The sequence below is a fragment of the Ursus americanus genome, chromosome 7, assembly GCF_024610735.1.
Source record: "Ursus americanus isolate L20-20 chromosome 7, mUrsAme1.1.p, whole genome shotgun sequence".
Classification (NCBI taxonomy): Eukaryota; Metazoa; Chordata; class Mammalia; order Carnivora; family Ursidae; genus Ursus; species Ursus americanus.
In genome coordinates, this window is record NC_142133.1 from 37,773,650 (window position 1) to 37,798,920 (window position 25,271).

The following is a 25,271-nucleotide window of genomic DNA, read 5'->3' on the forward strand; positions in this document are numbered from 1 at the left end:
CAAGTCTTCACTGACAGATGAATGGATAAACAAAATGCACACACAAGATAAAATATTATTCAGCCTTAAAAAGGAAGGAAATTCTGGCGTATGTTACAACATGGATAAACCTCAAAGACATATATGCTAAGCGAACGAAACCAGTCACAAAAGAACAAATACTGTATGATTCCATTTGTATGAAGTACCCAGAACAGTCAGATTCATAGAGACAGAAAGGAGAATAGTGGCTGCCAGGGGCAGAGGGGAGGGAGGAGTGGGGAGTCATTGTTTAACGGGTACAGTCCGGGAACACTAGGAAAGTTCTGGAGGTGGATAATGGTGATGGCTGTACAACAATGTGAATACACGGAATGCCACTAAACTGTATACTTGAAAATGGCTAAAATAGTAAATTTTATGTTACACATGTTTTACCACAATTTCAAAAGAACTAAGATAAAATAAAGACATTTTTCATACAAACAAGCAAAAACATGAAAAATGTCAGTAGTAAACTGGCACTAAAAGAAATGTTAAAGAGTTCTTCATGCAAAAACAAAGTAATCTCAGAATGAAGCATAAAATGGTGGAAGAAATGAAAATCAACCAAAAAGGGTAAACATTAATGAATGCTGACTCTACAAAATAATAAGGAAAATTTCTTATGGACACTAAATGACATGTAAAATTAAAATTCATGACAGCAATAGTTTAAGAGGTAGGAGAGAATAAATGAAAACAAAGTGTTCTATGGTCCTAGCAGTGTCAAGGAAGTAATCAAAGTAATAATTTATATTACACTCCATGAGTCAAAGACGCACACTGTAATCCTTAGAGTAATTCCTAAAGATTAAAAAAAGAACCAATGAACGGGGGGAAAAAAATATCTGTTTTCAAGAAAAGAAAATCCAAGATTTTTCAGCTCAACCAAGCTCTCTTTTGAGTATAATGTCTACGTACAGAGCAGCCATTCTGAATATACAATTAACTGAAAAATTTGTTCACACAAATCCTTATTAAGGCAACTACTAGAGAAGGAACGCCAACCAAACTAAATGACGGGAGAAACGTCAACCAGAAAGGCTGGCAGTACTGGATGAACATATGTAACTGCAACTCTAAGACAAAAACAAGATCAGATTAAAGGGACAAAACATAGTATATAAAAACAGTATGTAAAAATTATACAACTAATAGGAGTGCCTGGGTGGTGCAGTTGGTTAAGCATTCAACTCTTCATTCCAGCTCAGGACGTGATCTCAGGGTCCTGAGATGGAGCCCCACATCGGGCTCCGCCCTCAGCACAGAGTCTGCTTAAGACTTTCCCTCCCTCTCCCTCTGCCCATCCTCCCTACACTTTCTCTCTCTCTCTCTCTAAAATAAATAGAATGTTTTTTAAAAAATTATACAACTAATAAAAACAAAAAAGAAAAGATAGAAAGTAGCATAAGCTGGTAGATTGCTTCATACCTAATAACTGGGAATCAAAGCTAAGGAAATCAGGTACAGGTCTACAATCCCTAAGCTAAAAAGTCTTGCAACAAAAATGTTTCATAATTCAGGATTTTGCAGATTTTAAAAAGTAAATATTGTGCATTTTATAACATCCCAGTGAGGTCTTAAGAAGCATTCTCTAATCTATCACATTAGTATTTCTGTAGCAAAACGGAGGAATATTTACGCGAAGGTAAATACAAAGCCTATCACTATCTCAGGTCAACATCTGTCAGGGTTTGTTGCCAAATGAATTTAGACAAGTTTAACAACAAATGGTTTTCTGGGCCTTTGGATTTTTGAACTGCAAATGAGAGATTATAGGCTAGCAGAATTCTAAGCATACAAGACCATAAAGTAAAACACTACAATAACATTATTGACTCATACTTAATGGTAAAGAAAAGAGAAAGAGGAATAAAATACAGTGGTTTTACTGTCAAATGAGGAACCAATAAATACTACCTTAAAAACAGAGAGAGGGAAAAAAGAGGGAATTGAGGGTACCATACAAAGAAACCACAAGAACAAAAATTCAATTTCTTTTTTTTTTTTAAGATTTTATTTATCTGACAGGGAGAGAACGAGCAGGGTGAAGGATAGAGGGAGAAGAAGACTCCCTGATGAGCAGGGAGTCAAGGGTTTCGATTCCAGGACTGCAGGATCATGACCTGAGCCGAAGGCAGCCACTCAACCAACTGAGCTTCCTAGGCGCCCCCAAAAATACAATTCCTTTTTAATTCAAAGAAAAAAAGACCATGAGATATGGCTTCACAGGAGTATCTTCCTCCCTGCTCCCTGCACAAAAAAACAAAAAACAAAACAAAAACAAAAAAAAAACCACTTCTTTTACTTAATACTAAGTTATTGTTAAGTGACTACAGTACTCTGAACTCCCAAGTTATCTTACTTGCAGAGTAAATTGCTGATGAGCATAAAAATCACTAGGGGGCAGCAGAGTACAAAGAGTGTCCCCTGAAAAGTGGTAAAAAAAAAAAAAATCAAAGTACTTACATGGCTAGAGTACCAACTGCTCAAAATATTTTAGTCATTCTCTAGCACAATAAAACACTCACCAATTAACCTGTAAAATCTGCTTCTCAGAGATTCATTATATTACTGCATAATTTTTTAATTTTTATCTTTAAATAATTTTATATTGCATGGATAGTAGAGAACTCCTGTATAGCCTTTATGCAGAATTCACCAATTTGTAAGTTTGCCACATTTGTTTTTATCATTCGTCATATATATATATATATATATATATATATATATATATATATATATATGTATTTTTGTTTTGCTAAATCATTCGAGAATATGTTGCATACACTGTGCCCTTAAAACTGCAATGTGTATTTCTTCTCTTACCTAGAACTATAGCAGTTACCAAATTCAAGAAAATTACATTGATACCATTATAAGTTATGACAAAGTCCATATTCCAATTTTGTCAACTGTCCCAATAATGTTCTTTAGAGCATTTTCATTTCTTTTTAGAGGGTATCCAATCCAGGACCATGTATTAGATTCAGTTGCCACATCTCTTCAGTTTCTTTTCATCCAAAGAGCAGTTCAGAAACTTTTTAGACACAAAACCCCTTTACATTATTAACTGAGGACCCTAAAGAACTTTGTTTATATGGATTATACATATACATATATATGTATACACATGCTGTATCAGAAATTAAAACTGAGAGAGTATAAAATATTAATTCATTTAAAATTAACCCATTATACATGTTAAAGAATATATTTTATGATAATTATATATTCCAAAACAAAAAACAGAAGAGTTTATTTTACATTCATACAAACCTCTTTAATGTCTAGCTTAACAGAAAACGTCTGGATCTGAATCCACTGCAATGTAGGGTTTTGGTTGCAGGATATGAAGAAAATCCTTGCATATATGCAGTTGGAAAAACTACAATGTATTTCTAAAGCTTTTCCAGGTATTTACATATATACATATCTACAAATTTATGATACAAACTCAAAACGTTGTGGGTTTCAGAATAGAATCCATTGGTCTTACACTTTGAAAAATCTTTTACCCATATACGATTTCATAACATCAGGCATTGGTCATCTGAAAAATACTGGCTCACTGGGTTTTGTAAGTCTTCCAAATGTTGACATATTTCATTATCCAGTATCAAAAACTCACATTTATCAATATCTCATAAGCAAAGTTTCTAAGTACTGGCAATCTTTAGAAGGGCAATAGGCCACATCTATAGAAATATAAAGGGAGCAATAGTAAATCCCACACAAATAGTGCAAATGATAAACCGGTTGTGCTACAGAACACAATAGTAAAGATGGACTTAAAATCTAATCACAGTAAACAGTATTACGATATCAGTGCACATCTGAATGGCAAAAACAAAAAAACAAAAAAAGGGGACAAATCAAAATCTCCCAAAGCCGGTTAAACTGGATCTCTCATGCGTTACTAGTGGGAATGTACAAAACAATACAGCCACTCAGGAAAACAGCCTGGCCGCTTCCTAAAAAACTAAACATATACTTATCGTAAAATCCAACAACTGCACTCCTGGGTATTTATTCCAGAAAAATAACCACTTATGTTGACCCAAAAAAAAAAAATTTTTTTTTGTATGCAATTACTCACAGCGGCTTTATCCATAATACTCAAGAAAAGGTTCTTTCTCCTCTTGGCACCAAATATGTGCTGTCTTTACCAACACCAATTCTCTGATTCTCTGACCCCAAGGGGATGTCTGACAATTCAATTCTGACACTAACTACTGGAGTAAAGGTCAGACACCACAAGTTGAGGGCTTAGTTCCGTAAGAATGCCCCCACTTCAGACACCAGCAACACTAGGGTACCCAACCTACTCACATTTCTGCCTGAACAACTACAAATTCAGGGGATCCTATACCCCTCTTCCAGATCAGGTTTAATAACTCACTACAACAACTCACAGAACTTAGGACAGCACTTACCACTACTGGTTTATTATAAAGGATACACCTCAGGAACAGCCAAAAGAAAGAGATCTAGAAAGCAGATGTGGGAGAAAAGGGTGTAAGCAGCTTCCATGCCATCCCCAGGCACTTCACCTTCCTAAGCATTTTCATGTGTTCATCGACTCAGAAGCTCACCAAATCCTTTCTTCAGGGAATTTTATGATTGATCACATCGCTGGGTCATTGGTGATTGGACTCCATCTCCAGCCTCCTTCCCCTCCCTAAGGGCTGGGGGATGGGGCTAAAAGCTATAACCCTCTAATCAAGGCTAAGTCTCTCTGGTGACCAGCCCCCATCCTAAGCTATCTAAGCGCCCACCAAGAGTCACTTCATTAGCATAAATTGAAAGGGGTTGGTTAGGAATAACAAAAGATGCTCCTATCACTCAAGAAATTCCAAGAGTTTTAGGAGCTCTGAGCCAGGAACCAGAGACAAAGAACTAATACATATTTTATATTGTACCACATATATTTCGTATTGTAGCACAGCTAAGAAACTGGAAACAGCCTAGATGTCCTTCCAACAAGTGAGTGGTTAGACTGTGACCTCTATCTATATCATGGAATACTACTCAGCAACAAAAAGGAATTAAATTATTAAAACACAGAACTGCTTGGATGAATCTCCAGAGAATTACACTGAGTGAAAAGAGAGTCCGATCCCAAAAGGTAACTAACACATACTGTATGATTCCATTTATAAAACAATTTTGAAACAACAAAACTTCACAACTGGAGAGAGATTAGTGATTACTAGGAGTGGGATGGGGCAGCAGGGAGGTGAATGTAATAATAAAAGGGTAATTCAAGAGATCCTTATGGTGACGAAACTGTTCAGTTACTGATTGTGGTGGTAAATATACCAACTTACATGAGATAAAATTGTACAAAACTAAATACATATACACAGATGACCTCATGTTAGACTCAGAAATCTGACTAATACTGGTGAATTGTATCATGTCAACATCTTAGTTGTAATATTGTACTACTGTTTTACAGAATGTTACTACTGGCAGGAAACTGGGTAAAGAGTACATGGGATCTTTCTGTTACTTCTTACCACTATGTAAACCTACAATGATCTTAACAGAATTATCAATTTAAAAAATCAATACTATATACCTAAAGAAAATTCAGAATACTGCTTTTTTAATTTTCATGTAAGAAAGGTCCTTTTAAGCAAGACATAACACTCAGAAGCCACAAGGGGAAAAGACTGGCAAATTTTACTACAAAAGTACATTAGAGTTCTGTATAAAAGTCAAAAAACAAAAGAGGAAATGTATTTATAAAACATATAATAAACGGTTAATAAACATGATATATAAAGATTCTTACAAATCAGTAAATAAAAGCAAACAATCCAGTAGAAAAAACTTGATTAAGTTTATGAGGTTCCAACTGATAGCAAAAGAAATAAAACTGGTCAATATGCATAAGAAAAGATGCCCAACTTCTCTGATCATTAGAATTGTAAATAAAAACAAAAATCAGATACTATACAATAGTGCTCACCAGCATCAATAAATGTTAGTTAGCTTCCTTCCTATCCCTCTTGCCTTCAGGCTTTGCCAGGAAGGAAGCTCAATATTTTGAATGCTGCATATGAGCAAGCCCCAGCAGTGTCTGGAACATAGCAGGGACTCAATAAGTATTTATTGAGTGAATAAATGAATGTGGTTCCTCAAAAGTCAGGGGCAAAAATGGCAGGGTAAAAAACCAAAAGTCCATCCTTCCACGAAAGTAATGAATAAGCTGGTAAGAATGATCAGAATCGGGTGCCTGGGTGGCTCAGTCAGTTAAGCATCTGCCTTCAGCTCAGGTCATGATCCCAGGGTCCTGGGATGGGGCCCTATGTCGGGCTCTCTGCTCAGTGAGTAACCTGCTCTGCCCTCTCCCTCTGCCTGCCACTCCCCCTGCTTGTGCGTGCTCTCTCTCTCTGTCAAATAAATAAATAAAATCTTAAAAAAAAAAAAAAAAGAAGAAGAAAGAAAGAAAAAAGAATGGTCAGAATCAACCATCTCAGAACTCCTGATACTAATCAAAGGCTTGCTGTGACCAAGGGAATGATTAATCAATAAAAAACAGCTAAATCTCAGTATTTATTTAAGAATATCTCCATCAAATGATTAGCTGACCACTAAATAAAGGAACAGATGCTTCAGTGGCCACACTCAACAAATAAAACAGACTTAACAAAATTAGCTCCAAAAATTCAAACAAACAAGTACGACAAGCAGCAACAACAAACCCTGGGAAGGGTTCTACATGATGACATTCAAACTGTCTGGTTTTCAACAAAAAATTATGAGCCATGCAAAGAAACAATAAAGTATGGACCAGATCTGGGAAAAAAAGTAAATAATAAAAACTGTCCCCAAAGAAACTAAGACCATGGATTTACTGGCCAAAGACTTCAATCAACTACTTTAAATATGCTCAAAGAGCTAAAAGAAACTACAGACAAAGACCTAAAGGAACCATGAGAATAATGTCTCACCAAATAGAGAATGTCAATAAAGAGATAAAAATTACAAAAAAATAAAAAATAAAATGGGAATTCTAGAGTTGAAAAGTATAATAATTGAAATAAAAAATTTACTATATGGGTTTAATAGCAGCTTGAAGTAGACAAATAATCAACTAACTTGATGACAGATCAACTGAAATTATCTAGTCTGAGGCACAGAAAGGAAAAATATTCTGAGGAGCAGAAAGAAAAAAGAAAAATGAAACAGCTAAGACACTTATACCAACATACACATTACAAAAGTCCCAGAAAGAAAGGAGAGACAAAAAGGAACAAGAAGAATATTTGAAGAAATAAGGGATAAAAATTCCCAAAACTTGATGAAAGACATGAAAATATGCATTCAAAAAGATCAACAAAGTCCAAACAGGGTAAACTTAAAAGAAATCCAGATTAAAGGACATTATAATAAAACTGTCAAAAGACAGAATCTTGAAAGTAGCAAGAAACATGATTTGTCATGTACTGGGAAGTCTCAGTAAGATTAACAGCCAATTTCTCATCAGAAACCACAGAGGCCAGAAAGGAGTGAGATGACATATTCAAAGTGCTAAGAGAGAAAAATATTAAGCAAGAATTAATTATCTGGCAAAATTATCCTGTAAAATTGAGTTGAAATTAAGACATTCTTAGCTAAATAAAAACTGAAAGAGTCCATCATTGGTAAACCTGCCCTATGAGAAACACTAAAAAGAATACTTCAGGCTGAAATGAAAAGATAGCAACACAAATGCCTATGAGGAAAACATCAGTAAAGGTTAACTACATGGGTAAATATAAAAGTCAGTATTAATGTACTTTTGGTTTGTAACTCCTCTTTTTTCCTATCTGATTTAAAAAACAACTGTACAGGGCGCCTGGGTAGCGCAGTCGTTAAGCGTCTGCCTTCGGCTCAGGGCATGATCCCAGCGTTCCAGATCGAGTCCCACATCGGGCTCCTCTGCTGGGAGTCTGCTTCTTCCCCTCCCACTCCCCTGCTGTGTTCTCTCTCTCGCTGGCTGTCTGTCACATAAATAAATAAAAATCTTTAAATTAAATAAATAAATAAAAATAAAAATAAACTGTACAAACAATAATTCTAATCTGTTTTGGTGGGCACACAATGTATTAATTAAAATGTAATTTATGACAACAGAAAGGGAGGAGGAAATTACGTAGGAGAAAAGCTTTTGTACACTATTGAATTCAAGTTGGGAGAACACTTGAATTAAGGGCGACCACTAAGAAAATAAGTGTAAAATATATAGTAAAAGAAAAGAGAATGGAATCAAAGTATTAAAACTAGAAAATACCTATCTAATACAAAAGAATAATCAAGAGATTGAGGAAGAGAAAAAATATACAAGACATATGAAGCAAACAGCAAAATGGCAAAAGTAAATCCTTCCTTACCAATAATGTCAATAAATGAAAATGGACTTATCTTTTAAACTAAAAGGCAGAGATTGATGAAATGGATTTAAAACGAAACAGGAGCACCTGGGTCACTCAGTCAGTTGAGTGTCCAGCTCTTTGTTTCAGCTCAGGTCATGATCTCAGCTTCATAGGATCAAGCCCTGCATCGGGCTCCATGCTCAATGCGGAATCTGCTTCTCTCTCTCCCCCTCTCCCTCTGTCCCTACCCCCGCTCACGCTCTCTCTCAATGAAATAAATCTTTAAAAAATGATAAAATAAAACAAAACAAAAACAAAACAGAAAACACATGATCCAACTATACACTGTCTAAAAGACACTCATTTTAGATCCAAAGAAACAAAAGTAAGTTGAAATCTAAAGGATAGAAAAAGATATTCCATGCACACAGTAACCAAAGATTAACAGGACAAACCAAAAGAGTTGAGTCTAGACAAAATAAACCTGAAGATAAAAATAATTGCAAAAGGAAAAAAAAGGACATTATATAATGATAAAACAGCCAATCCATCAAGATGATATGATAATTATAAGATACACAGCATAATGGTAGTAGTTTGTCATCTCTACTTTAGAGGTTCAGAAAACTAGTACTCAAACACTAGTCTGCAGATTCCTTTTTCTACAATAATGTACTATCTACAATAGAAACAGAATCAACTCTTCAGTGCATTAATAGGAATTAACATACTAATAATGAAAACACGGTCCTGTTTCATATTGATAAAGAGTCTCTCATTGATCTTTAGCCTGTTTATACCAGTCACCTTTTCAACTCAGGAAAGGGATATACTAATTGCACTAACCAACACATTCAAGCCAAAAACTGTAAACCATGACTAAGATTCGCCTTTAGTCATCTCACATTCCTTCTGAACACATCACATTTTTGAGTTAACAGCTATCATACTCAAGCAATGTTTTTCCCAAAATGCCATGTTTCAGAGGAAAGTTAAGATCACCAGCAAACTCAAAGTTTATTTTCTTAATGTTTGTGAGTTTTCTAAAAAAGTGCTGAAGTTCAAAACATAATATAAAAAACAGATTAGTGAGAAAAGCAGGATACAAAATCCATGACACCTGTCCGTATATTACCACAATAAATATATACAGTATATATGTCAATAAATAATGTAATATAAACATTACAGTATTTATAGTCATAATATTCAGGGGCACCCGGCTGGCTCAGTCAGTAGAGCATGCAACAATTGATCTCGGGACTGTAAATTCAAGCCCCACTTTGGGTATAGAGATTACTAAAAAAATAAAATCTTTAAAAAGTAACAACAATAACATTTATTACATGTTTACTACTTAAAAAGGACTGTTCTAAACATTATTTATGTATTATCTTACTTAACCTGAAACCATTCCATGATATAGGGTAATAGTATTATCTTCATTTTATATACAAAGAAACTGAGCTAACACAGATGCTTGCCAAGTCACAGAGCTATGACTAAGGTATAAGTACACTGACACAGAATCCCACACTTGTCTATTTCTCTATCTGCCCATGAAAATGTGTATGTATGTGTGTGTGTGTGTGTGTGTGTGTGTGTATAAAATGTACATATTATAGCTTGCTGCCCCTACATAAAATACACATACTATATAACATTATAAATACACATTATATATACACACAAAATTTTATTGCATATTTACATGTATGTATTTTTCAACTACAGAGAAAAAAATTTGTTAAAAATGTAAAACACACTGGGGCACTTGGGTGGCTCAGTCAGTTGAGTGTCCAGCTTGTGATTTCGGCAGGGTTGTGGGATCAAGTCCCTCGTCAGGCTCCACGCTCAGTGGAGAGTCTGCTTGAAATTCTCTCTTCCCATTTGCCTCTGCCCCTCCCCCCTCAAATAAATAAATAAATCTTTAAAAAAATGTAAAACACACTGCCAACAGGTCAATACAAGAGTCCTATCTTGCAGTCTTAAACCTAACACCAGCTTCACCCTATGTTCAGACTTGCTCATGGTTTTGCCAAAGTTAATCCGTGTTGAGTTCCTGTCACTTACAACCAGAGAGTCCCAACCATTATAAACATGTATTATTTTCATAATTAGAAAAAAGGCAAAAAATATTTCTATACCATTTATTTCTTTTTAAAAAATAGTCTATACATAATATGTTGTATTATTAAAATATAAGCTCCAAGAGAAAAATAATTAGTAGCTTAACAAGCAACAAAAACATGCCTGCAATATGCTGAATTTTCAAGATTCCCAAATGCCCCTACTCCAATATAATCAAAACAAGTTGAAAAAATCATTTCTTTCACTAGAGCAAAACAAAATTAAAAGAATAAGTTCTTCTACCACTTTACAAAATAACCTGATTATACAGGGATTTTCTACAGCATTTATTGTTGTTGTTATTCTATTTTTTCTTCTATGTATCTTCAGAACAGCACATGCAGGATGAAGCTGCTTCAGGAAGCTTGAAGAATTTAGTATGGTAAAATATTCTATTTTAACATTAAGAAGCAGCTATATATTTAGTTGGCAAACTGACAAAAAGTTTCCGTCAGCACATACATACCAGATTAAGTAACAGGAGATGGAATAAAACCTAATTCTGACTGTTTTTCACTTAAACTATTTTAGGCTATCTGACACCAAATTTCATTGGGTTGATGGGAGTATTTGATATATTTGCTTTATTTAAAAAAGACCTCAAAGAAAGAAAGCAGGAAGGAAGGAAGAAACTGGCCCTCAGGGGCACCTGGGTGGCTCAGTCGTTAAGCGTCTGCCTTCGGCTCAGGGTGTGATCCTGGGTCCTGGGATCGAGCCCCGCATTGGGCTCCTCTGCTGGGAGCCTGCTTCTTCCTCTCCCACTCCCCCTGCTTGTGTTCCCTCTCTCGCTGGCTGTTTCTCTCTGTCAAATAAATAAATAAAATCTTTAAAAAAAAAAAAAGAAAGAAACTGGCCCTCAGCTCTCACAACTCCCTTGACAATGATGTTTCCTCACCTGTATAACTGCTGAAATCACCGAAAATCTGAGGTCGCTACTAAGTATTAAACAGGACAAGAATCTGAGTCACTACCACTTTTTCAACTGAAAAAAACAAAAACAAAAAAAACCTCCAGTCAAATTATGTCAGTCAGGTTTTTCAGGGACTTTTGTTTGTTTTACAGAAGTCAAATTCCTGATTCAATTACTGCTCCTACCCCTTCTATAATTATTGGCAGATTAATCTTTTTATTGGGAAGTTCCTACCTACTATTCTTCTGTCCCTTGAAAGAAGTCCCAAATCCTGATTCTATACTGATGATTCTAAATAAAATCTAAACATCTGAGCCTAACAGTCTAGTACTTTCACAACATTACCTGAACATCCCCATCCATGTTTTCTTCAAAAGACTCCTCTCCATCAGGTTTCCTCCTCTCCAAGCAAACTGAACTTCTTTTCCTATAAACAGCCTGATTGCCAGGATGGGCTGCATTAGGCTACCATAACAAGTAACCCCAAAATATCAGTGGCTTAAAACAACAAAAATTCACTTCTTACTGAGGGTGTACGTCCACTGTCAACAGGAGGCTGCACTCTACAATGTCCTCACTGTAAGAAGCAGCCAACATCTAGAGCAGTTGTCAGCAAAAGTTTTCTGTGAATGGCCACACAGAAAATATTTTCAGCTTTGTGAGATATATGGTCTCTGTCATAACTATACAACTTAGCTTAGCTATTATAGTGCAAAAGCAGCAACAGAAATACATAAAGAAATGACTACAGCAGGGACGCCTGGCTAGCACAGCTGGTACAACATGAGACTCTTAAACTCCGGGTTGTGAATTTGTATACCATGTTGGGTACAGAGACTACTTTAAAAAAATCTTTCAGGGTGCCTGGCTAGTTCAGTTAGTAGAGCATGCGACTCTTGATCTTGGGGCTGTGAGTTTGAGCCCCACGTTGGTTGTAGAGATTATTTTTTAAAATTTTTTTAAATTTAAAACAAATTAAAAAACAAAATCTTTAAAAGAAAGAAAAGAAAAGAAAAGAAAAGAAAAGAAAAGAAAAGAAGAAATGACTATGGCTATGTTCCAATAAAACTTTGTTCACAAATACAGGCAACAGACCATCTTTGGTCCACATGCCAATCAGACCACTGCAGGTCACTGTAACAGAGGAAGAAAGGATAGTGAATGCATGGACTCTTTAAAACCTCTAGTTTGAAATGATTCATGCCACTTCAGCTCACATATCATTGGTCAAAGCAACTCACATGGCAACACCTAACTCCCAAGGGGAAAGGACATGTAATCATAACAAGTGCCTGGGAGAAGAAAGAGAAATATTGGTGGATAATCCTAATTAATATCACAAAGTATATTCTCTTAGCCATTTGCTGTTTCTGCCCAATAGAATGCCCAATCCTTCCTTTCTCTACAAATCCAAATCCTAGCGATCTCTCAAGATTCAGTTCAAATGTCACCTTCTCCAGATGCACTCCCTGAGTCTCCAAAGCCTATCAGCTCCCAAAGCCCTCCTGTCTAACCTTCCTTAATGTTTTCTACATTAACAAATTCAATCACCTTAGGACTGATATTTTGTGTTATTTATCTCTGTGTATTCCATAGAACTTAGTACTATGCCTTAAGAAGGGGTTCAATGAAGTACTGTTGGTTTCTCCATCTATCACTTGTTAGTTTAAGGATTTTTTTTTAAGATTTATTTATTTAAGAGAGAGAGAGAGAAGGAGGGAGAGAGAATCTCAAACAGACTCCAAGATGAGCACGGAGCTGGACATGGGGCTCATCATTTGTATCAACCAATGTAACGCTAAATAAATATAGGAGAGTAATCAGTACAAAGGACAGCAACCTAAGACCATAAGTGAAGAGGGTACATAAGATGCATATATCAAGAAATCATATCTTTTTTGAAAGTAAGCCACAAATGTAGCTGTAAGCATTCTAGTAAGCAAACAGAAGCAAGAGCCATCTTATCAATCACCATATCAATAAGATAAATAGTTGTTTAGGACAGGCATGAAATTAAACAAGGCGCTTTAAATAAAATATCTGGGTTTTTTCCTTTAAATAAAGACATTCTGCAAAACAATGGACCAAGAAACATTTTTTTTAAATAATAGAGCTAGCGTGCAGAAGACATGAAAGAACAATAATAATCAGTAAATATTCATCTAAGGATATAGTATGTCCTCTGCACCAGCCTGGATGTCAGAAGAAATACAAAGAAATTATAAGACAGTTTGTAACCTAGTAGTTGGGGAAACAAAATATAACACACATGATATGACAGCAAGTACTAAGATTATACATAATTCAATCATTTATGGAGCACTTACATTCCACACCTTGTATAAGACTGAAGATAAAATAATAATAAAATATTCTCCCTAATTTTAAGAAACTCACAAACTATCAGATATAAACAACTATAATATAGTATAATGAATACTCTGATGAAGATTTTTATAAAGTACTAGGAAAACCAGGATAAAAAATAATTGTTTCTGCTTCTAAGAAGAAATCAAAGATGGCTTCATTGGAAAAGTCCTTTGAATGCCACAACTTGACTACGAAGAGCCTACAGTAGGCAAAGATGTGATATGGATTTTAGAAAAAGTTTATGGCAATGGTATGGAAAATGAACACACCAGTAGATTATACACTCTGCCAGGGTAAGACCATGTCTGTCTTATTTACTGCTTACCCCCATAGTGCTGAGCACAGCATCTCACACAAAATGACCTTGTTGAGTGTATAGTTGTTGAAAAACTTGAGAAGAATAAAACAGAGACACCATTAAGGAAACTACTGTCCAAGTAAAACCTAAGGGCCTGAATTAGGCCAATGACAGGTGGAAGTGGGGACGGCATCAACACTGAGTTAAGTCTTTATTAAAATGCTACATTTTATAACTTATGAACTATAGGAACTTAGAGAAAACAGCTATAGAGACTAGAGAAGCAATTTGGTCCACAAAGAAACCTCACAAAGAACTCTAAATCAGAACAACTCTCTGACAACTGTAACTGTATTACATATTATTAATAAGAAAGTAAGCCTTTCAACTAGCACTGACTGAATGCATCTCGTAAGATCTTTAAAAAGTCTATATGCCTTGGGGTGCCTGGGAGGCTCAGTCAGTTTGGTGTCCAATTCTTGATTTCGGCTCAGGTTACAATCTCAGGGTTGTGGCATCAAGCCCTGCATCAGGCTCCAGGCTCAGCATGAAGAATCTGCTTGTCCTTCTCCCTCTGCTCCTCCTCTCTCTCTCTCTCTTTCTCTCAAATAAATAGATAAATAAATATTTTTTTAAAATCCTATACGCCTCAATCTTCAGGTTTCTCTTTTTCATATTTTTTGTACAAGATAGTTTTAAGGAAACTTAAAGATTATAATTTACTTTTAATTACAACACAAACTTCAAGGAGGTTTTAGTTAGGACACAGTAAGAGAGTACTGGCTTAATTTGTGACATGGCACTACAAATTCAAAAGACTAAAAGGAAGACCCATCAAGCCATCTCAGCTGGATAAAAGAAACATGATTAAAAGAGTTTTCTAATACTTGATATTCACTTGTTTCCTAATTAAGCATGATGTTAAAAAAATAATTCATAAAAGGGATAAGATAATACTTAACCTTACAGTATTTTCCTAATACAGCATAATAGTTTTGATAGAGCATAGCGGTCGAGAATGGAGACACTAGATTCAGACTCCCTAAGTTCAAATTTCACTTCCCTTGCCTAGGCATGATCCCAGCATTATTCAACCTCTCTGTGCTTGTTTCCTCGTTTACCTCATAAGGTTGTTGTATTATAAGAGTTAATATGTGTAAAACTGCTTAAAGTAGGGTCTAGTACAAAGTATATACTCAATAAATGTTAACTACTCATCAAAACTAATATCTAGTACAAATATAGGTATTAAGTTGAATGTGAATTGTAGTCATTTAGCCCATGTATGAGCCTAGCAAACTACCATACATCAACATTTCAACTGGCAATGTCCTAGAATTGGAGATTCTTAAGAGCATATATTCTTCAAGAACATAAAAACTCACCCAGACTCCTACTGTTACTACTGGCAGAACCCTGAGGAAATTATGACCCCCTTTTCTGCTTGAGTTTCCTCCTTAGATCATCATATGAGCTTTTTCTCCAGGATCCTGAGATGAGTCACAACCTTTCCAATGAATTCCTGATTTAGGCTCTTTTATGGGCTGTGTCTGGCTGATTCTGGGTGTGGTGCCACGGTTGGCACATCCCTTCTAAGAATGCTGATGTGGTGAAATTCAGCTGTATTTAGGCCGGTTTACCTTGTAATTTTCCACTGTTTCTTTACCAGGATGAGCAAAAGCACAAAACCTAACTATCACTTAGCACTATCAAGCCCCCTGAAATCCCAAAGGAACAAAGTCCTTTGTCAACTATCCTCTAAGACGCAGTACTGACAAGTCCCACCCAGACTGCCAATCATGTAAGACTTAAATAATTTACCCAATGATAAAAGAACCATTTTTCACCTGAGATCCCTAAGTTAAATGTACTTGATGGGGGCACCTGGGTAACTCAGTCAGTTAAGCATCTGCCTTTGGACCGAGTCATGATCCTGAGGTCCACATCAGGCTCCCTGCTCAGCAAAGGGGGTCTGCTTCTCCCTCTCCCTTTGCCTCTCCCCCACTTTGTGTATGTGTGTGCGCACGCTTTCTCTCTCTCTCTCAAATAAATAAATAAATAAATAAATAAATAAATAAATAAATAAATCTTTTTAAAAATGTACCTGATGTACTGTCATCACAGTGACCTGAAAATAACACAGATTTGTTTTTTTTTTTAATTCAAAAATACTCCTCCTCTACTAACTACTACTGTGTGACTTTGGCTAAAAATTTTACTTATCTGAACCTCAACCTCCTTGGTTATAAAATGGGGATACTAATATCTATAATGACATTATTATTATTAAATGAGCTAACAAACATAATACAGCTAGCTCCAATCAATATTATGCTAATTTCTTTCCAACCTTTCTCATCCTACATCATCCCCACTGCCAGGTAATATATGATGGAAAAGTTTGGGAGAGACACTAGGATGGGTATGTGTAATTAGCTTGCTGGGGTACAATTTGGAGCCACTGGGGTTCTTGACAATAACTCAACATCTTCTGAGCTAAATGTGAATTAATATCAGTATCCTAGGGGCTCCTGGGTAGCACAGTCGTTGAGCGTCTGCCTTCGGCTCAGGGCATTCCGGGATCGAGTCCCACATCCGGCTCCTCCACTGGGAGCCTGCTTCTTCCTCTCCCACTCCCACTCCCCTGCTGTGTTCCCTCTCTCGCTGGCTATCTCTCTGTCACATAAATGAATAAAATCTTTAAAAATATATATATATATCAGTATCCTACTTCTTCATTTTAGCTATGTCTCCCAAGTTCCTAAAAGGTACAAGTGACTGTATGTTTAATGTTTGAATGATCATTAACATTAATATCGAAAGAAAACAGCTACATTTTATGACTCAGAAGTCAAAATGTTTTACTTTTTGGCAGAATGTGAACATCAGAAGTACTAACTGATAACACCAAACCTAATTTTCTTTCAACTATATAATAAAAAGCCAATTTGATGCTCAAATGGGAAAATGTGTATTAATATGGCAAATGTTAATTATCAGTTATTGAATCTAGGTGGTTGTTCTTTCCTTTTTTCCTATAATTAGGAATTTTGCTTAATAAAAAGTTGGGGCAGCAGAGTTGGGCAAGAGGAGCTGGCATACTCATATACTAACACTCTTAGAGTCCAGGAAAAAATAATTACTGTTTACACCACCTAATTAATAGAAAGCAAAGTCTAACCGTGTCCTCTCTTTATAAATTTTACCAGGTCTAATACCAATCTACCTAGATGTCCACAGATTCCCTTAGAGCTGCCACACTCACTGGAATGGCACAGGGCTAATCTGGAAAAGGGGTTAGCCATAAATAATAGCCATAATCCCCTTGCTCTCTAACACAGTCAATTGAAATTGACTGTGCTGGTCTGGGGGCACCTGGATGGTGCACTGGGTTAAGCATCCAATTCTTGATTTCGGGTCAGGTCATGGTCTCAGGGTCGTGAGATCAAGCCCTGTGCTGGGCTCTGCACTCAGTGCAGAATCTGCTTCAGACTCTCTCTTCTCTCCCTCTGCCTCTGCCCCCTGTGCATTCTCTCTCTAAAATAAATAAAACAAATCTAGGAAGGAAGGAAGGAAGGAAGGAAGGAAGGAAGGAAGGAAGGAAGGAAGGAAGGAAGGAAGGAAGGAAGGAAGGAAGGAAGGGAAAGAAAGAGAAAGAAAGAGAGAGGGAGGGAGGGAGGAATGGATTGGTCTGTTGAGTGCATTCCCAAGCCTTTACAATGCATAACACCTCTACTCCAAGGGAGCATTAGAAACCTTTACCGAGATAAATTTTTAAAATTTTAAACCCAAGAAGGAAAATATGGAGTACAATCAAATAAATCTAAGAAAAACAGAACAGTGCGGTAAAAGCAGTAAGTAGCAAGTTTCTACAACCTCAGGAGCAAAAAAGAGGTTTTTTTCACCTAAACAGAAATAAGAAAAGAATTGTATATTTAGGATCCCATCAATATTTCAACTGCAGGGGGACCTAATCTACAGCATGTTCTTTAATATGTAATAATGTAATAATAATATAAAATATAAATAAAATATTTATAACATAACATAAAATATAAATGTAATAATATAAACTATAACAAATAATTATATATTATATAAAATAATATAAGATAAATAAATAATAATAATATGAAAAAGGGAACTTTCTTTTTTTTTTAAGATTTTATTTATTTATTCGACAGAGAGAGAGACAGCCAGCGAGAGAGGGAACACAAGCAGGGGGAGGGGGAGAGGAAGAAGCAGGCTCATAGCGGAGGAGCCTGATGTGGGGCTCGATCCCAGAACGCCGGGATCACGCCCTAAGCCGAAGGCAGACGCTTAACCACTGTGCCACCCAGGCGCCCCGAAAAAGGGAACTTTTTTAAAAGTTCAGTAATTAACTTATTAAAACGTCCCTCAAATAGTTCCTGGGACCTAAAGCAGTCCCACAAAAAGCGACGCTTTCAGCTTACTCTGGCTTCCTAAAATTTTAAAGCTAAATATAGTGAACAAACTGTTCATATCTCCTTTCTTAAGTAATGTAGGAGGCAAGACAAAAGTAGTCCATTTTAATCCAAAACAGCTCAGTGGAAAAAATAAGAGTCTAGCAAATTAGACTAGAGGATTACTATTAGCACTAACAAGCAATCTGGAGCTGAGAATATACATCTTGATATCACTACAACCTCTCTGGGTGGTATTTAAAAGCCATTTAATTTTATCTTATGCTTAAATTGAAAGCAACACTAGCCAGACTTTCTGAACTGAAAATAAGCCTTTTGAAAGTAAACTTAAAACCAAGGGCTACATAAACGTTTATTAACAAATAATAATGATGAGAGAACAAATACAGCTGGGAAGGAGTCAATACCCAAAGGATATTTATACCTAGTGGATAAGCAGTCCTTCATGAAGTCATCTTTTTAAGCCTTAGAGTATACCGTAAATCTAATTGCAAGCTATCAGATCTGACATCACCACAGTAAACATCAAAGGCAGTGAGCACACCATAAATCAACATGCAATGTACTACAGCAACCAACCCTGTAAATTTTTGCCTGTTATGCTGAATTCACTGAAATTTAGATTCCAAATAATTTCCCAAAATCCCAACTTCAGCCTTTCAGATTAGAACCTATTGAATTAGAATTAATCCTGGAGGCCTGGAATAAGCTAAATTAGTTTAAGAATTACTTTCCATTGCATAGCCATGGAAAATGGGAGTCCCTCCCTGGAAATTGATAGAATCTAATGGTCTTCACTTGAACTTTCTCAGGGTATAAGTCAGTTAAATACTTCAAAAAGCATTTACATGTAGACTGTATTTACATGTATTTACTTCATTTACATGTACAATGAATGTAGACTAACCACTATTTTCTGGTGACTTTCACGTCATTAGCAACAGCAGAATGAAAACAAATGCTGATTGAAAGCCCAGCTCTACCACTTATTAATCATAAAACGCTGACCTGTTGTAAGATGGTGATAATGGCACATGCGTTAACTGCCTACTATAGTTGAATCTGGTCTCAGGGTTATTTTGAAGATTAAATAAAATAGCATGTCCAACTAGCAAGGCATATAACACAAAGTAGTGTTTCCTTGTCTTTATCATTATTTCTAGATCTTCTTCTTATTTTAAATTTATCCAGTTCTTTTGAACTTCACCCTCCCTACCAAAAGCCAACAGCATCTGCATCAAGTCACGGTGAGAGAGACAATATAATAAGAAAACATTATCATTTAGTTTTTAGTGCTTACTAGTAGCCAAACACTGAGCTAACTGCTTTTTACAGTATTTCACTTAATCCCTACAATTTTCATAAGTTGGTTATATCATTTCGGTTCATAGTCAAAGATAGTGAGGCTAAGAGGTTAGATAATTGGCCCAGAATCACTGCTACTTTTGCCCTACCAAGTATCCCTCCCCAATCACTACCTCATTCCTCCCCACAGAGGTCACCATTAACCTGAGTTTATGAGAAACATTTCCTTACTCTTCTTTAAATTTTACCATACATGTATGCGTCTACAAACAATACTGGTTGGTTTTGACTATTCTTGAATATTATAAAAAGGAAATACAGAATCATATTCTTTTATGCCCTGTTTCTTTCAATATCACATGAACAATGAGGTGAATCCATTTTCTTTTTCTTTATTAACTTTTTATTTTAGGGGCTTCTGGGTGGCTTAGTCGGTTAAGCATCTGCCTTCAGCTCGGGTCGTGATCCTGGGGTCCAGGGATGGAGCCCTGCGTCGGGCTCCCTGCTCAGCGGGGAGCCTGCTTCTCCCTCTGCCTCTCCCCCCTGGCTTGTGTGCTCTCTTGCTCTCTCTCTCCCTCTCTCTCTCTCTCAAATAAATTTCTTTTTTTAAAAAAGGTTTAAAAAAAACTTTATTTTAATGTCACTATAGTTAACATCCATTTTCATTATTGTTTAATATTCTACCATACGAACAGTGATCTATTTATCAATCCTATTGTTTTTGGACATCTGAATTGTTTCCATGTTTTAGCTATTATGTACATTGGTGTTGTGACCATTTGCTTTACATGTAACCTGATGTAAACGCACCAGATTTTCTTTAGGGCAGTGATCCTCAGACAGACACAGACCTACACAAAGGGTACACAAAAATTTTCCAAATGGTAACTAGGCATATACTATCTCAAGAATCCATTTTCGGGGGGGAGGGGAAGCATAAACAGAAAGGGGAATGAACCATGAGAGACTATGGACTCTGGGAAACAAACTGAGGGCTTCAAAGGGGAGGGGGGTGGGTGAATGGGATAGGCTGGTGATAGGTATTAAGGAGAGCACGTATTGCATGGGGCACTGGGTGTTATACGCAAGTAATGAATCATGGAACTTTACATCAAAAACTAGGGATGTACTGTGTGGTGACTAACAATATAATAAAAAATATTATAAAATAAAATTTTAAAAAATAAATTATAAAAAAAAAGAATCCAATTTCAGCCCCGTAACTTCCATATATACTGTTTCCTAAAACTGATCTGCCTAAAAACAGGTTGCATTTATAATACAGTAACTTTTGCAAATAAAGGCCTACTCTTCACCCATCCCAAATTATTATTACAATGCACTGGTTCTAAATATAAAACTCACAGAAAAAGAAAAAAACTCACAGAAAGGTAAAATGTTTAGTCTTGAAGGGAAGGAAAACTGACAAGAATAATGTGATAAATTCTACAACAGAGGTATGAGCAATGTTCTTTAGAAGCAAAGAAAATGAACCACTTCACCACCTGGAAGAGGTAGGAAAAAAGAGATGACAGACCACTAAAATGGTCCTTGCAGAGTGGGTATGGTTTTCAGGTGGAAAATGGCTGAAAAGACAATCCTTGCAAACAGGACAATGAGATGTCACAGGAAGTTGTTAGGTAGAGCTTAAAAAAAAAGGAAGATAATTCAACTGGCAGATGAGCCCTATTTAGCACTGGGAAGCTTAAGATTTGAACTAGAAAGCATAAGGTATATAAGAAAAGAAAATGCCAGAATAATTTATACCTAGTATAACAAATACTACCTGGGCATACTGGTAGACAGTACATAAGACATACTAAAAGGGACACGAAGGGAATGCTCAAGGAAACTATAATTCCAGCTCAATGCCTTCACTGGAGCCATGGCCAAAAGTTGCTGCCTGAAATCCCATTCCAAAAGAGAGGTGTCCACTGGTAAATACTGTTCCTTGGCATTACAGATGACAGATGAACACAAATTATGAGCAACTAATTGCCCACCCACTAACCACTGCCGTGTTGCTCAGTAAACTCATTAATCATCATGTCAATCAAGAAACCATGTCACACGTTATATAGAGCTGTCCTTGTTAGAAGCAGCTCAATTTTGACCAAACACAGATAACCTGCCATTTGACTTCTGATTTGGAGCCCATATTTGAAACCATCGTTCCTCTATCTACAGCATCTTATATATGTATGACACGACTCTCCAAACTTGCAGTCACATGAACCACTTAACCAAACTCAGTATCAGCAGCTCCAGAATGATAACTAGCTAGCTTTGAGGCGACCCTCCCTCCAGAGCTCCCCAAAATGAAATGTCAATAATCCTAAATATAATCTTGAAATTTGGTGAATATCACCCAGACATTTTAGTGAGATGTGGAGCAACAAACCAGAAAAGAAAGTTTATTCACATAAAATCCACTAATAATCCAAAACACTTTAATCAGTTCCTACCACTTTATAAATTTCTACTTCCTTTGTTCACTCCTTAGAGAAGGTGCTGACAGTTTATGACCTAATCCTAAGTACATGAATCATAAGTAACTGCTATTTGATAAGTGATCAAAATAAACACTAAGTACCTACCATGACTCATTTACTGTAGAAGGTGCTAGAAATAAGGAATTCATAACCTGTTCAGGAAACGAATGTGACCAACCAAACATTATGAGCTAATTGCTATAAAAGAAGTACAAAAAGTGTGAAATGTAAATAGAAAAGAAATAAGAGAGAAGTTCTAATAGGAACTGAGTCAGGAAAATATCACAGAAGAGATGCCATCACACCCGGACCTTGAAGAAATACTAGGAATTTACACAGTGGAGGGGAGGGGAGGGGAGGAGAGAGATGAAATTCTCTAAGAGTAACAGCCCAGTGTGGCTACATTAGTGGTTCTCAACCCTGGTTGGAAAGGGGCAGAGGCTTAGACACATAATTTTATAAACCATTTCACAGCTGCTTCTGTGTTACAGCCAGGTTTGAGAAGCCTTGGTTGGAAAACCAGATTACTGGGGTCAGGAGATGGGGCCAAGGAAAGAAGAGAGCTAGAGGTGAGGCTAGGGCTAGACTGAAAAAGCCTTACGAAGTTAGGCCTTAAGAAGTTAGGCCTCCCAAGGCGCATTTGGCTGGCCCAGTCAGGGAACAAGCGACTCTTGATCTGAGGGTTGTGAGTTCAAGCCCCACCCTGAATGTTGAGATTACTTAAATAAAACTTTATTTAAAAAAAAAAAAAGCCTCCCGAAACTATTACAGAATTTCTGTGTGACCATTATTTCAGTAAAAGAAATCATATATTTCATCACATTTGAATTCTGGTCCCCACCGCCAAAAAAGAAGAATCTCTTTTTGTAAGCAAAAAAGTTAAACAAGTTTTTTAAACAGCAGAATAGCATAAAAACTATCCTTTCCTGTGACGGGCAGAATAATTCCATCCCCCCTGGCCCCCGGCAAGATGCCCATGTGCTAATCCCTAGAACTTGTCAATATATTTATTAGGTTATATAGCGAAATGGAATTAAAGTTGCTGGTGGAAATAAAGTTGCTAATCAGCTGCGAGATAGGGCGATTAACCTGGATTACCCAGATGGATCCAATGTAATCATAAAGGGTTTTGAAAGTGGAAGAGGATGAAAGAAAAGAAAAAGATATGAGGGTGGAAACAGGGTCAGAGAGATGCTCGGCTGCTGGCTTTCCATATGGAGGAAGGAAGCCACAAGCCAAGGAATAGAGATGGCCTCCAAAAGCAGGGAAAGGCAAGGAAACAGATTACTCCCCTTGAGTGTACAAAAAGGAACACAGTCCTACTGACACCTCGATTTTAGCTCAGTAAGACTTGTCAGACTTTTGAATTATAAAACTATATAATAATAAATTTGTGTTGTTTTAAGCCAGTAAACTTCTGGTAATTTGTCACAGCAGCCATAGATAATTAATACACTTTCTTACTTAAAAATAGTTTTAAATTCATTATCTTATGTCCAGCTCAAAAGTACCTCTTCTTCAAAGAATTAATAACTATTTTTGCCTGCCCTTCCTTATAAATATATACACTTATCATATGATATCATAATTAAATGTTTATGTAATCCTCTTCCCGACTAGATAATGTGCTCTTGAAGAACATGGAGCATATTTTATTCATCTTTCTATCCTGAACACATATTAGGCACTAAATTTATTGTTTAACAAATGAATCTCTCTCCTCACCCTTATTTCTCTGTCCTTTCCTCCTGGCACCTGCTCAGAGTCCTAATCCCCAACCCCCTAAAAAATCTTCCATCCAATAAATCTTGATACCCGCAGTACACATAGGCCCTTTCCCTGGCACCACCCACATGCCACTCCACATAGTCACGATTTGGAAGAAGAGGTCTCCCAGGCTTCCTCACTGGTCTCTATTGCCACAGGAGACAGCTAGCTCAATTTTCAACCAGAGGCAATTTCACTTAGACCACAAGAGGAGAGCACCCATAAAAGAGGAGATGATTTACCAAGAGGGAATAAAGTTACTCTGCAAAGTAAACTTCCCAAAAGAGCATAATTAATTCTATGCAAATACACCTCAGGCTACAGTACTTCTCAGGAGGGGAGGTAAATAAATAGATAAATTTCTGAGAGGACTTCTAATCAAGGGAGGAGACTTTAGATAGAAGAAGCAGGAGGAGTGAAGTGGAGTCAAAGGGAAATCCCAAAACTGGGATCATGATGCCTGGGGCCAATGGTATCACTGACCACTCCATCATTTTCTTTGGACCATCCTTTCCCATACTAACCAAGTAGCATTAGTCCGATACTCTTAATCAGCAAGGGTGGGGTTCTGAAGGGGCAAAGGAAGGGCTATTTATAAAGTATGTTTCTTGCTATACTTCTCCCTGGTCCTAACAGAAATGTCTCTTTTTTCAGACTCCTCAGAAAAAGAAGATACTCTAGCTAGACATAAAGAACTTCTCACCATCTTTTAATCCAATGCGGGGGTGGGGGGGCGGTTAACAAAAAGATAAGAGGTCTCTACACAGAAGAATACAAAAGGAGGGTAAGGATGAAATGGCCTAGAACTTGGATCTTTTATAAGAGAAGTGACTAAGCTGAAGGAGGATCAGAGGGAAAAGACTAAGTAAAAAAACACAAATTTAAGGACTCTCTCAAGCAATCAGTCCAATATAGCATCACTAGGAAAAAATATCATAAACCCAAAGCCACACCAAGTACAGCCAACAAAATTAAGGAGAAAAGTCACCAGATTTGGGTTAGAGAATGTAGCTTAAATCCAAACTTTCCAACTAAATTGTGTGATCTCAAGCAATTCACCTCACGGCTCTGGGCCTCAGCTGACTCTCTTATATGAAATGCAGAGGTTGAAATGAACTTCAAGGATACTAGAGTCCGCCCCTGCCTTTATTAAGTTTTAAATGTCTC

The 25,271-nt window shown here is 36.6% G+C and overlaps 1 protein-coding gene across 4 annotated transcripts in view; it reads right to left on the bottom strand.

Annotated features, from left to right (window-relative positions):
- EXOC6B (exocyst complex component 6B) overlaps positions 1-25,271 on the bottom strand; it is a 600,442-nt gene that overhangs the window by 510,587 nt on the left and 64,584 nt on the right. Inside the window, exon 2 of one of the 4 annotated variants that reach the window (XM_045788252.2) lies at positions 4,458-4,511. The exons of the other annotated variants lie outside the window; for them this stretch is intronic. The gene's annotated coding sequence lies outside the window, so the exon portion shown is untranslated. The remainder of the gene's footprint in view (positions 1-4,457; positions 4,512-25,271) is intronic. 4 annotated transcript variants of the gene reach the window in all.